This window comes from Narcine bancroftii, chromosome 12 (genome assembly GCF_036971445.1).
Source record: "Narcine bancroftii isolate sNarBan1 chromosome 12, sNarBan1.hap1, whole genome shotgun sequence".
NCBI classification, from domain to species: domain Eukaryota; kingdom Metazoa; phylum Chordata; class Chondrichthyes; order Torpediniformes; family Narcinidae; genus Narcine; species Narcine bancroftii.
This window is the reverse complement of record NC_091480.1, coordinates 32,022,362-32,039,254: the sequence shown is the minus strand read 5'-3', so window position 1 is coordinate 32,039,254 and position 16,893 is coordinate 32,022,362. Positions and strand designations below refer to the sequence as shown.

At 40.9% G+C, this 16,893-nt stretch overlaps 1 long non-coding RNA gene across 1 annotated transcript in view; it reads right to left on the bottom strand.

The window, feature by feature from the left end:
• LOC138746491 (uncharacterized) overlaps nucleotides 1–16,561 on the bottom strand; it is a 106,996-nt gene extending 90,435 nt beyond the window's left edge. The window contains exons 1-2 of the long non-coding RNA XR_011346989.1: nucleotides 16,452–16,561; nucleotides 15,465–15,532 (exon numbers count right to left, since the gene is read on the bottom strand). This is a non-coding gene — a long non-coding RNA (uncharacterized lncRNA). The remainder of the gene's footprint in view (nucleotides 1–15,464; nucleotides 15,533–16,451) is intronic.
• Nucleotides 16,562–16,893: the final 332 nt, after the last annotated feature.

Sequence of the window (16,893 nt, the reverse complement as noted above, 5' to 3'; positions counted from 1 at the left end):
TCGACATTGACCCTATGAACACAACTTTGCACATTTCGACATTGACCCTATGAACACAATCTTGCGCATTTCGACATTGATCCTATGAACACAACCTTCCACATTTCGACATTGACACTATGAACACTATTTTGCACATTTCGACATTGACCCGATGATCATAACCTTGCGCATTTCGACATTAACCCTATGAACACAACCTTGCACATTTCGACATTGACCCTATGAACACAATCTTGCGCATTTCGACATTGATCCTATGAACACAACCTTGCACATTTCGGCATTGACCCTATGAACACAATCTTGCACATTTCGACATTGACCCTCTGAACACAACTTTGCACATTTCGACATTGACCCTATGAACACAATCTTGCGCATTTCGACATTGACCCTATGATCACAATCTTGCGCATTTCGACATTGAGCCTATGAACATAACCTTGCACATTTCGACATTGACCCTATGAACACAATCTTGCGCATTTTGACATTGACCCTATGAACACAACCTTTCACATTTCGACATTGACCATATGAACACAACCTTGCACATTTCGACATTGACCCTATGAACACAATCTCGCACATTTCGACATTGACCCTATGAACACAATCTTGCGCATTTCGACATTGACCCTATGAACATAACCTTGCACATTTCGACATTGACCCTATGAACACAATCTTGCGCATTTCGACATTGATCCTATGCACACAACCTTGCACATTTCAACACTGACCATATGAACACAACCTTGCGCATTTCGACATTGACCCTATGAACACAATCTTGTGCATTTCGACACTGATCCTATGAACACAACCTTGCACATTTCGACATTGACCCTATGAACACAATCTTGCGCATTTCGACATTCACACTATGAAAATAACCTTGCACATTTCTACATTGACCGTATGAACACAACCTTGCGCATTTCGACATTGATCCTCTGAACACTTCCTTGCACATTTCGACATTGACCCTATGAACATAACCTTGCACATTTCGACATTGACCCTATGAACACAACCTTGCGCATTTCGACATTGACCCTATGAACACAATCTTGCACATTTCGACATTGACCCTATGAACACAATCTTGCGCATTTCGACATTGACTCTATGAACACAATCTTGCGCATTTCGACATTGACCCTATGAACACAATCTTGTGCATTTCGACATTGACGCTATGAACAAAATCTTGCGCATTATGACATTTACCCTATGAACACAACCTTGCGCATTTGAACATTGATCCTATGAACACAACCTTGCACATTTCGACATTGACCCTATGAACACAATCTTGCATATTTCGACATTGACCCTATGAACACAACCTTGCACATTTCGACATTGACCCTATGAACAAAACCTTGCACATTTCAACATTGACCCTATGAATACAACCTTGCGCATTTCGACAATGTCCCTATGAACATAACCTTGCACATTATGACATTGACCCTATGAACACAATCTTGCTCAATTCGACATTGACCCTATGAACACAACCTTGCGCATTTCGACTTTGACCCAATGAACACAATCTTGCGCATTTTGACATTGACCCTATGAACACAACCTTGCACATTTCGACATTGACCTTATGACACAATATTGCGCATTTTGACATTGACCCTATGAACACAATCTTGCGCATTTCGACATTGACCCTATGAACATAACCTTGCACATTTCGACATTGACCCTATGAACACAACCTTGCGCATTTCGACATTGACCCTATGAACACAACCTTGCGCATTTCGACATTGACCCTATGAACACAATCTTGCGCATTTCGACATTGACCTTATGAACACAATCTTGCGCATTTCGACATTGACCCTATGAACACAAAATCTTGCGCATTTCGACATTGATCCGATGAACATAACCTTGCGCATTTCGACATTGACCCTATGAACACAACCTTGCACATTTCGACGTTGACCCTATGAACACAATCTTGCGCATTTTGACATTGATCCTATGAACACAACCTTGCACATTTCGACATTGACCTTATGAACACAATCTTGCACATTTCGACATTGACCCTCTGAACACAACTTTGCACATTTCGACATTGACCCTATGAACATAACCTTGCACATTTCAACATTGACCCTATGAACACAATCTTGCGCATTTCGACATTGACCCTATAAACACAACCTTTCACATTTCGACATTCACTCTATGAACAAAACCTTGCGCATTTCAACATTGACCCTATGAACACAACCTTTCACATTTCGACATTGACGCAATGAACACAACCTTGCACATTTCGACATTGACCCCATGAACACAACCTTGCGCATTTCGACATTGACCCTATGAAAACAATCTTGTGCATTTCGACACTGATCCTATGAACACAACCTTGCACATTTCGACATTGACCGTATGAACACAACCTTGCGCATTTCGACATTGACCCTATGAACACAATCTTGCGCATTTCGACATTGATCCTATTAACACAAATTTGCACATTTCGACATTGACCCTATGAACACAATCTTGCGCATTTCGACATTGACCCTATGAACATAACCTTGCACATTTCGACATTGACCGTATGAACACAACCTTGCGCATTTCGACATTGATCCTCTGAACACAATCTTGCACATTTCGACATTGACCCTATGAACAAAATCTTGCGCATTTCGACATTGACCCTATGAACATAACATTGCACATTTCGACATTGACTCTATGAACACAATCTTGCGCATTTCGACATTGATCCTATGAACACAAATTTCCACATTTCGACATGGACCCTATGAACACAATCTTGCGCATTTCGACATTGACCCTATGAACATAACCTTGCACATTTCGACATTGACCGTATGAACACAACCTTGCGCATTTCGAAATTGATCCTCTGAACACATCCTTGCACATTTCGACATTGACCCTATGAACATAACCTTGCACAATTCGAAATTGACCCTATGAACACAATCTTGCGCATTTCGACATTGACCCTATGAACACAACCTTTCACATTTCGACATTGACTCTATGAACACAACCTTGCGCATTTCGAAATTGACCCTATGAACACAATCTTGCACATTTCGACATTGACCCTATGAACACAATCTTGCGCATTTCGACATTGACCCTATGAACATAACATTGCACATTTCGACATTGACTCTATGAACTCAATCTTGCGCATTTCGACATTGACCCTATGAACACAACCTTGCACATTTCGACATTGACACTATGAACACAACCTTGCGCATTTCGACATTGACCCTATGAACACAATCTTGCGCATTTCGACATTGACCCTATCAACACAATCTTGCGCATTTCGACATTGACCCTATGAACACAACCTTGCGCATTTCGATATTGACCCTATGAACACAATCTTGCGCATTTCGACATTGACCCTATGAACTCAATCTTGCACATTTCGACATTGACGTTATGAACACAATCTTGCACATTTCGACATTGACCCTATGAACACAATCTTGCGCATTTCGACATTGACACTATGAACATAACCTTTCGCATTTCGACATTGACCCTATGAACACAACCTTGCACATTTCGACATTGACCCTATGAACACAATCTTGCACATTTCGACATTGACCCTATGAACACAACCTTGCACATTTCGAAATTGACCCTATGAACACAACCTTGCGCATTTCGACATTGACCCTATGAACACAATCTTGCGCATTTCGACATTGACCCTATAAACACAATCTTGCGCATTTCGACATTGACCCTATGAACACAACCTTGCGCATTTCGATATTGACCCTATGAACACAATCTTGCGCATTTCGACATTGACCCTCTGAACTCAATCTTGCACATTTCGACATTGATCTTATGAACACAATCTTGCACATTTCGACATTGACCCTATGAACACAATCTTGCGCATTTCGACATTGGCACTATGAACATAACCTTTCGCATTTCGACATTGACCCTATGAACAAAACCTTGAACATTTCGACATTGACCCTATGAACACAATCTTGCGCATTTCGACATTGATCCTATGAACACAACCTTGCACATTTCGACATTGACCCTATGAACATAATTTTGCACATTTCGACATTGACCCGATGAACATAACCTTGCGCATTTCGACATAAACCCTATGAACACAACCTTGCACATTTCGACATTGACCCTATGAACACAATCTTGCGCATTTCGACATTGATCCTATGAACACAACCTTGCACATTTCGGCATTGACCCTATGAACACAATCTTGCACATTTCGACATTGACCCTCTGAACACAACTTTGCACATTTCGACATTGACCCTATGAACACAATCTTGCGCATTTCGACATTGACCCTATGAACACAATCTTGCGCATTTCGACATTGAGCCTATGAACATAACCTTGCACATTTCGACATTGACCCTATGAACACAATCTTGCGCATTTTGACATTGACCCTATGAACACAACCTTTCACATTTCGACATTGACCCTATGAACACAACCTTGCGCATTTCGACATTGACCCTATGAACACAATCTTGCACATTTCGACATTGACCCTATGAACACAATCTTGTGCATTTCGACATTGACTCTATGAACACAATCTTGCGCATTTCGACATTGACCCTATGAACACAATCTTGTGCATTTCGACATTGACGCTATGAACAAAATCTTGCGCATTATGACATTTACCCTATGAACACAACCTTGCGCATTTCAACATTGATCCTATGAACACAACCTTGCACATTTCCACATTGACCCTATGAACACAATCTTGCGCAATTCGACATTGACCCTATGAACAGAACCTTGCACATTTCGACATTGACCCTATGAACACAATCTTGCATATTTCGACATTGACCCTATGAACACAACCTTGCACATTTCGACATTGACCCTATGAACAAAACCTTGCACATTTCAACATTGACCCTATGAATACAACCTTGCGCATTTCGACAATGTCCCTATGAACATAACCTTGCACATTATGACATTGACCCTATGAACACAATCTTGCTCAATTCGACATTGACCCTATGAACACAACCTTGCGCATTTCGACTTTGACCCTATGAACACAATCTTGCGCATTTTGACATTGACCCTATGAACACAACCTTGCACATTTCGACATTGACCTTATGACACAATATTGCGCATTTTGACATTGACCCTATGAACACAATCTTGCGCATTTCGACATTGACCCTATGAACATAACCTTGCACATTTCGACATTGACCCTATGAACACAACCTTGCGCATTTCGACATTGACCCTATGAACACAACCTTGCGCATTTCGACATTGACCCTATGAACACAATCTTGCGCATTTCGACATTGACCTTATGAACACAATCTTGCGCATTTCGACATTGACCCTATGAACACAAAATCTTGCGCATTTCGACATTGATCCGATGAACATAACCTTGCGCATTTCGACATTGACCCTATGAACACAACCTTGCACATTTCGACGTTGACCCTATGAACACAATCTTGCGCATTTCGACATTGATCCTATGAACACAACCTTGCACATTTCGACATTGACCTTATGAACACAATCTTGCACATTTCGACATTGACCCTCTGAACACAACTTTGCACATTTCGACATTGACCCTATGAACATAACCTTGCACATTTCAACATTGACCCTATGAACACAATCTTGCGCATTTCGACATTGACCCTATAAACACAACCTTTCACATTTCGACATTCACTCTATGAACAAAACCTTGCGCATTTCAACATTGACCCTATGAACACAACCTTTCACATTTCGACATTGACGCAATGAACACAACCTTGCACATTTCGACATTGACCCCATGAACACAACCTTGCGCATTTCGACATTGACCCTATGAAAACAATCTTGTGCATTTCGACACTGATCCTATGAACACAACCTTGCACATTTCGACATTGACCGTATGAACACAACCTTGCGCATTTCGACATTGACCCTATGAACACAATCTTGCGCATTTCGACATTGATCCTATTAACACAAATTTGCACATTTCGACATTGACCCTATGAACACAATCTTGCGCATTTCGACATTGACCCTATGAACATAACCTTGCACATTTCGACATTGACCGTATGAACACAACCTTGCGCATTTCGACATTGATCCTCTGAACACAATCTTGCACATTTCGACATTGACCCTATGAACACAATCTTGCGCATTTCGACATTGACCCTATGAACATAACATTGCACATTTCGACATTGACTCTATGAACACAATCTTGCGCATTTCGACATTGATCCTATGAACACAAATTTGCACATTTCGACATGGACCCTATGAACACAATCTTGCGCATTTCGACATTGACCCTATGAACATAACCTTGCACATTTCGACATTGACCGTATGAACACAACCTTGCGCATTTCGAAATTGATCCTCTGAACACATCCTTGCACATTTCGACATTGACCCTATGAACATAACCTTGCACAATTCGAAATTGACCCTATGAACACAATCTTGCGCATTTCGACATTGACCCTATGAACACAACCTTTCACATTTCGACATTGACTCTATGAACACAACCTTGCGCATTTCGAAATTGACCCTATGAACACAATCTTGCACATTTCGACATTGACCCTATGAACACAATCTTGCGCATTTCGACATTGACCCTATGAACATAACATTGCACATTTCGACATTGACTCTATGAACACAATCTTGCGCATTTCGACATTGACCCTATGAACACAACCTTGCACATTTCGACATTGACACTATGAACACAACCTTGCGCATTTCGATATTGACCCTATGAACACAATCTTGCGCATTTCGACATTGACCCTATGAACTCAATCTTGCACATTTCGACATTGACGTTATGAACACAATCTTGCACATTTCGACATTGACCCTATGAACACAATCTTGCGCATTTCGACATTGACACTATGAACATAACCTTTCGCATTTCGACATTGACCCTATGAACACAACCTTGCACATTTCGACATTGACCCTATGAACACAATCTTGCACATTTCGACATTGACCCTATGAACACAACCTTGCACATTTTGAAATTGACCCTATGAACACAACCTTGCGCATTTCGACATTGACCCTATGAACACAATCTTGCGCATTTCGACATTGACCCTATAAACACAATCTTGCGCATTTCGACATTGACCCTATGAACACAACCTTGCGCATTTCGATATTGACCCTATGAACACAATCTTGCGCATTTCGACATTGACCCTCTGAACTCAATCTTGCACATTTCGACATTGATCTTATGAACACAATCTTGCACATTTCGACATTGACCCTATGAACACAATCTTGCGCATTTCGACATTGGCACTATGAACATAACCTTTCGCATTTCGACATTGACCCTATGAACAAAACCTTGAACATTTCGACATTGACCCTATGAACACAATCTTGCGCATTTCGACATTGATCCTATGAACACAACCTTGCACATTTCGACATTGACCCTATGAACATAATTTTGCACATTTCGACATTGACCCGATGAACATAACCTTGCGCATTTCGACATAAACCCTATGAACACAACCTTGCACATTTCGACATTGACCCTATGAACACAATCTTGCGCATTTCGACATTGATCCTATGAACACAACCTTGCACATTTCGGCATTGACCCTATGAACACAATCTTGCACATTTCGACATTGACCCTCTGAACACAACTTTGCACATTTCGACATTGACCCTATGAACACAATCTTGCGCATTTCGACATTGACCCTATGAACACAATCTTGCGCATTTCGACATTGATCCTATGAACATAACCTTGCACATTTCGACATTGACCCTATGAACACAATCTTGCGCATTTTGACATTGACCCTATGAACACAACCTTTCACATTTCGACATTGACTCTATGAACACAACCTTGCGCATTTCGACATTGACCCTATGAACACAATCTCGCACATTTCGACATTGACCCTATGAACACAATCTTGCGCATTTCGACATTGACCCTTTGAACATAACCTTGCACATTTCGACATTGACCCTATGAACACAATCTTGCGCATTTCGACATTGATCCTATGCACACAACCTTGCACATTTCGACATTGACCGTATGAACACAACCTTGCGCATTTCGACATTGACCCTATGAACGCAATCTTCTGCATTTCGACACTGATCCTATGAACACAACCTTGCACATTTCGACATTGACCCTATGAACACAATCTTGCGCATTTCGACATTGACCCTCTGAACACAACTTTGCACATTTCGACATTGACCCTATGAATATAACCTTGCACATTTCGACATTGACCCTATGAACACAACCTTGCGCATTTCGACATTGACCCTATGAACACAATCTTGCGCATTTCGACATTGACCCGATGAACATAACCTTGCGCATTTCGACATTGACCCTATGAACACAACCTTGCACATTTCGACGTTGACCCTATGAACACAATCTTGCGCATTTCGACATTGATCCTATGAAGACAACCATGCACATTTCGACATTGAACTTATGAACACAATCTTGCACATTTCGACATTGACCCTCTGAACACAACTTTGCACATTTCGACATTGACCCTATGAACATAACCTTGCACATTTCGACATTGACCCTATGAACACAATCTTGCGCATTTCGATATTGACCCTATAAACACAACCTTTCACATTTCGACATTCACACTATGAACAAAACCTTGCGCATTTCGACATTGACCCTATGAACACAACCTTTCACATTTCGACATTGACCCCATGAACACAACATTGCACATTTCGACATTGACCCTATGAATACAATCTTGCGCATTTCGACATTGACTCTATGCACACAACCTTGCACATTTCGACATTGACCGTATGAACACAACCTTGCGCATTTCGACATTGACCCTATGAACACAATCTTGCGCATTTCGACATTGATCCTATGAACACAAATTTGCACATTTCGACATTGATCCTATGAACACAATCTTGCGCATTTCGACATTGACCCTATGAACATAACCTTGCACATTTCGACATTGACCGTATGAACACAACCTTGCGCATTTCGACATTGATCCTCTGAACACAATCTTGCACATTTCGACATTGACCCTATGAACACAATCTTGCGCATTTCGACATTGACCCTATGAACATAACATTGCACATTTCGACATTGACTCTATGAACACAATCTTGCGCATTTCGACATTGATCCTATGAACACAAATTTGCACATTTCGACATTGACCCTATGAACACAATCTTGCGCATTTCGACATTGACCCTATGAACATAACCTTGCACATTTCGACATGGACCGTATGAACACAACCTTGCGCATTTCGACATTGATCCTCTGAACACATCCTTGCACATTTCGACATTGACCCTATGAACATAACCTTGCACAATTCGAAATTGACCCTATGAACACAATCTTGCGCATTTCAACATTGACCCTATGAACACAACCTTTCACATTTCGACATTGACTCTATGAACACAACCTTGCGCATTTCGACATTGACCCTATGAACACAATCTTGCACATTTCGACATTGACCCTATGAACACAATCTTGCGCATTTCGACATTGACCCTATGAACATAACATTGCACATTTCGACATTGACTCTATGAACACAATCTTGCGCATTTCGACCTTGACCCTATGAACACAACCTTGCACATTTCGACATTGACCCTATGAACACAACCTTGCGCATTTCGACATTGACCCTATGAACACAACCTTGCGCATTTCGACATTGACCCTATGAACACAATCTTGCGCATTTCGACATTGACCCTATCAACACAAACTTGCGCATTTCGACATTGACCCTATGAACACAACCTTGCGCATTTCGATATTGACCCTATGAACACAATCTTGCGCATTTCGACATTGACCCTATGAACTCAATCTTGCACATTTCGACATTGACCTTATGAACACAATCTTGCACATTTCGACATTGACCCTATGAACACAATCTTGCGCATTTCGACATTGACACTATGAACATAACCTTTCGCATTTCGACATTGACCCTATGAACACAACCTTGCACATTTCGACATTGACCCTATGAACACAATCTTGCGCATTTCGACATTGACCCTATGAACACAACCTTGCACATTTCGACATTGACCCTATGAACACAATCTTGCGCATTTCGACATTGACCCTATCAACACAATCTTGCGCATTTCGACATTGACCCTATGAACACAACCTTGCGCATTTTGATATTGACCCTATGAACACAATCTTGCGCATTTCGACATTCACCCTATGAACTCAATCTTGCACATTTCGACATTGACCTTATGAACACAATCTTGCACATTTCGACATTGACACTATGAACACTATTTTGCACATTTCGACATTGACCCGATGAACATAACCTTGCGCATTTCGACATTAACCCTATGAACACAACCTTGCACATTTCGACATTGACCCTATGAACACAATCTTGCGCATTTCGACATTGATCCTATGAACACAACCTTGCACATTTCGGCATTGACCCTATGAACACAATCTTGCACATTTCGACATTGACCCTCTGAACACAACTTTGCACATTTCGACATTGACCCTATGAACACAATCTTGCGCATTTCGACATTGACCCTATGATCACAATCTTGCGCATTTCGACATTGAGCCTATGAACATAACCTTGCACATTTCGACATTGACCCTATGAACACAATCTTGCGCATTTTGACATTGACCCTATGAACACAACCTTTCACATTTCGACATTGACCATATGAACACAACCTTGCACATTTCGACATTGACCCCATGAACACAACCTTGCAAATTTCGACATTGACCCTATGAATACAACCTTGCACATTTCGACATTGACCCTATGAACACAATCCTGTGCATTACGAAATTGACCCTATGAACACAACCTTGCACATTTCGACAATGACCCTATGAACACAACCTTGCACATTTTGACATTGACCCTATGAACACAATCTTGCGCATTTCGACATTGACCCTATGAACACAATCTCGCACATTTCGACATTGACCCTATGAACACAATCTTGCGCATTTCGACATTGACCCTATGAACATAACCTTGCACATTTCGACATTGACCCTATTAACACAATCTTGCGCATTTCGACATTGATCCTATGCACACAACCTTGCACATTTCGACATTGACCCTATGAACACAACCTTGCACATTTCGACATTGACACTATGAACACAACCTTGCGCATTTCGACTTTGACCCTATGAACACAATCTTGCGCATTTCGACATTGACCCTATGAACACAACCTTGCACATTTCGACATTGACCTTATGACATAATCTTGCGCATTTTGACATTGACCCTATGAACACAATCTTGCGCATTTCGACATTGACCCTATGAACATAACCTTGCACATTTCGACATTGACCCTATGAACACAACCTTGCGCATTTCGACATTGACCCTATGAACACAACCTTGCGCATTTCGACATTGACCCTATGAACACAATCTTGCGCATTTCGACATTGACCTTATGAACACTATCTTGCGCATTTTGACATTGACCCTATGAACACAATCTTGCGCATTTCGACATTGATCCGATGAACATAACCTTGCGCATTTCGACATTGACCCTATGAACACAACCTTGCACATTTCGACGTTGACCCTATGAACACAATCTTGCGCATTTCGACATTGATCCTATGAACACAACCTTGCACATTTCGACATTGACCCTATGAACTCAATCTTGCGCATTTCGACATTGACCCTATGAACATAAACTTGCACATTTCGACATTGACCCTATGAACACAATCTTGCTCATTTCAACATTGACCCTATGAACACAATCTTGTGCATTTCGACATTGATCCTATGAACACAACCTTGCACATTTCGACATTGACCGTATGAACACAATCTTGCGCATTTCGACATTGACCCTATGAACATAACCTTGCACATTTCGACATTGACCGTATGAACACAACCTTGCGCATTTCGACATTGATCCTCTGAACACATCCTTGCACATTTCGACATTGACCCTATGAACATAACCTTGCACATTTCGACATTGACCCTATGAACACAACCTTGCGCATTTCGACATTGACCCTATGAACACAATCTTGCACATTTCGACATTGACCCTATGAAAACAATCTTGCGCATTTCGACATTGACCCTATGAACACAATCTTGCGCATTTCGACATTGACTCTATGAACACAATCTTGCGCATTTCGACATTGACCCTATGAACACAATCTTGCGCATTTCGACATTGACCCTATGAACACAATCTTGCGCATTACGACATTTACCCTATGAACACAACCTTGCGCATTTCGACATTGATCCTATGAACACAACCTTGCACATTTCGACATAGACCCTATGAACACAATCTTGCGCATTTCGACATTGACCCTATGAACATAACCTTGCACATTTCGACATTGACCGTATGAACACAACCTTGCGCATTTCGACATTGACCCTATGAACACAATCTTGCACATTTCGACATTGACCCTAGGAACACAATCTTGCGCATTTCGACATTGACCCTATGAACACAACCTTGCACATTTCGACATTGACCCTATGAACACAACCTTGCACATTTCGACATTGACCCTATGAACACAATCTTGCGCATTTCGACATTGACCCTATGAACACAACCTTGCACATTTCGACATTGATCCTATGAACACAATCATGCACATTTCGACATTGATCCTATGAACACAATCATGCACATTTCGACATTGACCCTATGAGCACAACCTTGCACATTTCGACATTGACCCTATGAACACAACCTTGCGCATTTCGACATTGATCCCTTATGAACACAACCTTGCACATTTCGACATTGACCCCTATGAACACAACCTTGCACATTTTGACATTCTCCCCTATGAACACAACTTTGCACATTTTGTCATTGACCCTATGAATACAATCTTGCGCATTTCGACATTGACCCTATGAACACAACCTTGCACATTTCGATGTTCCACCCATGAACACAACCTTGCACATGTCGACGTATCCCCCCTGCTTATCATGACTATGAAAACTAAAAAAAAATGTCTGTGGAGAATACTTGGACAGCATCAATAAAGTAAATCTACAAGGGTAGCTAGGTATCTTGGTGAATAATAAGTGTTTTTAAAAATCCAGAGCGAAAGCTTTGTGCAAAGGCATAAGTGTAGCTGTCAGGCATTTCGCACCAATTTTATGCAAGTCCTGTATCTCTCTTTTTGCATATGTTCACCCATTTAGTGATGTTGTCAGAGCTCTATCTACAGCTTCCTTTTTTTACAGGTCTCCCCACGACCAGCCAGAATAAAACCAGGGTCCATTTTCACAGTACGGATGGCCACCATATCCTCTGACAGTTGAGAAACCTCCTTCCCAGCTACTTGGGAGTCCCTTAGCTGTTTCATTAGCCAATAGCCCCCCAATGCTGAGTCAGCAAACCACCTCTTAGGTGCCTTTCTCATACCATCTCAGGGGAACAGATTTATAAAGATCTGCTCCTTCTCAGAGATACCTCTCTTCATCCTGATCCCAGTTACCTCTGGCCAATCAGGTTATTTGTGTAACTTCTGGGACCACATATCCCAATTAACAGGACCACGTCAAGTTTATAGTCAGCCATGGATATGTCCTTTGTCAAAAAACATTGTATACAGTGAAGTTTTACATCAACTTTCTCCCAGCTTTGGAATATTTATGTATCTGTAGGCCCCAATAGATGTCCTGTTACCCTGTTAGTGAGGGTGTCCTTTAAACATTACTGCAGTCAGTGTTGTTTAACAGTACCTGGAATGGGCATTCCTCATTGAGTTCTCAATTTCCTCTTATCCCATTTCCTCATGAGGATATAATTGTCAGATTCTACGTTAGGACATTCACCACATTCAATTGGATTACCCTCCTTTAGGTGTACTTGATGTACCTGTGAATGCATTGCTCGAAGAAGTCTTAGTTAGATTATTAGAATATTTTCTCATGTTATGGCCTGATGATAATTTCATCCCCATTGGCGGTGCAGGCTTTGCTCCCCAAGGTTGTCCATGGACTATCTCTGCAGCCGATAACCCTGGCTTAACCCGCGGTGTCACTCGCATTTTAAATAATGCGAGGGGTAGTACTTTTAGCCAATTTTAGCCGTTTCCTTCGTCAATTTTGCCAGTTTATTTTTTTAACAATCTTTTCGCACATTCCTTTATTCCTGCTGTCTGTGTTTGTTGGGAGTAGTGGAAATATTGCAGGATCCCCATTTCCTTATTTAGTTTCTTTATTTATCTCAGTTACAAAGTGAGGACCAATATCTGAGTTCTGTACCTCAGGTAGTCCATAGCAAGGAATTATTTCTCTTGATAAATTTTAAACTAATGATCAAAGCAGTATCATTTTAACAATTAAACCGGCAATATTTACAGCAATATACTTGCAATAAATCTGTAAACAGATTATAAGCAATGAAAAAAATGGCCTCATGGCAAGAGGAACATCTCTTCTGGCACAGTGTCCCTTTGTCCACATTGTTTTATTGGCCTGCAGAATTTCTTTTTTATTCTTTTTTTCTGTCTGTTTCACTAAAATTTTGGATGCCACCATGTCTGTAGCAAGGTATTTACAGTAATATTTATCATTCCATCTTTGCCAATGTGGGTGTAATTGTTCAAATCAGCAACAGGTAAAGTACATGTTTGGCTGGCATAATTTGTAACTGAGAAACAGGATGTGGGGGTGCGACCCCTCTATTCCGGTGGTTGGGTCTCAATGGCAGAGACTTCCCTCTACTGTAAAAAAGCACCTTTTAATCTTCTCACTGACCCAGTTGTCCAGAAACTTGCTGTCTGACTGCTCACTTGGGTATCTTGTCTCTGTCAGTGAGTTGCTGCAGTTCAATGGATTGAAAATATTCAAGCACTCCCCGTTAATTTTCAATTTAACCAATTATTGATTGAATTTCTTTTCAGTTTGCAGGAACACAAGGTTAACAGGATTGAGTTTAACGAGCCCTCAGCTTAAAGGAAATTGAAGTGTTTTTGCCAAAAAACAAGGGTGGTTTGAAAGTGAATATAAAAAGGTAGCAGTAAAATTGTACGCTGCAGTAAGCATTTTGAAGTGCTTGTTATCTCAACAAATGTTATACCGCACATGTATGGCCCAATCCGAACCACTTCTTAATGTCCTTATTTAGGGTATAATTTGCCTCTAAGGTACTTCCTGCAAAGGTTTTGAACCACCAAGAGCTATAGCATGCAGTTAGAAGTGAAATGAAAAAAGAACCAAGTTTAAGTTGTCCTCATTCGGAAGATGGGGTATTGTTCCGATTCGCAGGTGACCGTTTTCAGCTTCTGAAAATAATTTAAAATGAGAGTATTTAAGACACAGAGTTGTTATTTAGTCTATTAGAGCAGCCTCCAATCAGGCTTGTTTTCACATTACACATCCCTCTATCACCTTTCTATCGTTTTGTTCCTTAGCTCACTTCCCCTTAAAATCATTCATAGAATAATACTTCCCAGGAACAGTCCAATGCCACATCTCTGCACCAGTCCCAATGTGCAAATAAAATTGATCACTTAAGTTCCACCTCTGGCAATTCACCTCAACTTCTTCATATTTTAAAACTCTTTATCAAGAAAATTTTATTGAACTTTACTTAATTTATTTGTGATCATTTGTTTCCTATGTCTACTTTAAATTATCTTCAATTTTACTTGTTTTCCATACACCATCCTGACTTTATTTATTGACCAAGGCCAAGTACATCCTTATTTAATCTTCTGAGATAAAAGCCCCATGCAGCCTGACTGAACATTAAGCAGTAAGTTTGCAGACTGTTAAGTAATTAGCCAGGATCACTTGCACCTATTCAAGAAGGGGTCCATTTGAAAAATAGTTCTAAAATAGTTAATCTTCTGAAAGCAATAAATGACATATAAATGGGAAAAAAATGATTAGCCTTCTAACATGAAGTAATGTATGAAAAATTGGCACTGATAAATGACTTATTTTTAATGGCTAAATTTTCTCCATTTTAAGAACTGTTTTTGTTGATAATATGTTTCATCTTCAGATAGGTAGAAAATTTAATGTGGTCTCGTTGAAACAGCACTTAAAGTGGTTATTTTCTTTTTTTTTTCATAATTTATAACTGAGAAACAGGATGTGGGGGTGCGACCCCTCTATTCCAGTGGTTATTTTCATACAGATTAGCAGAAGAACGAGGAGGTAAGTAAATTAGGGGGATAGCAAAAGTGTGTCTCTTACCGCTTTCACACTTGCTTCCCACTAACTTGGTCATTCAGTGTCCTGAGGTTTGGCTTTTCACACTTGACCACTCCTCACTGGGACAGTGAAAGCTTTCACACTTGCAAGGAGCCATCTCCAGTGCTAGGACTGTTCTACCTTCTACTGGGTAACTTCATGACGCATCAAGTGATTGTAATGGAGAGGCTGAGGCCACCACATGATGGCGCTGCTGCACTCCTAATCAGAGGACACATTGGATGTCAATCAAGGTTAAGACTCACCCCAAGCCATCAAGGTGATCCTTGAGATTGGCCCACCTAAATCATCAGATGCTGCAGTCCAGACAGCCTGCCTGGACTAACCCTGACCTTCACCCAATTGGCCCAGGTGAATCACCTCAACTGACCCCTGCTGAGCCCCTGCACTTGGCTTCGAGCCATTGGCCACAGCAGCCAATGGG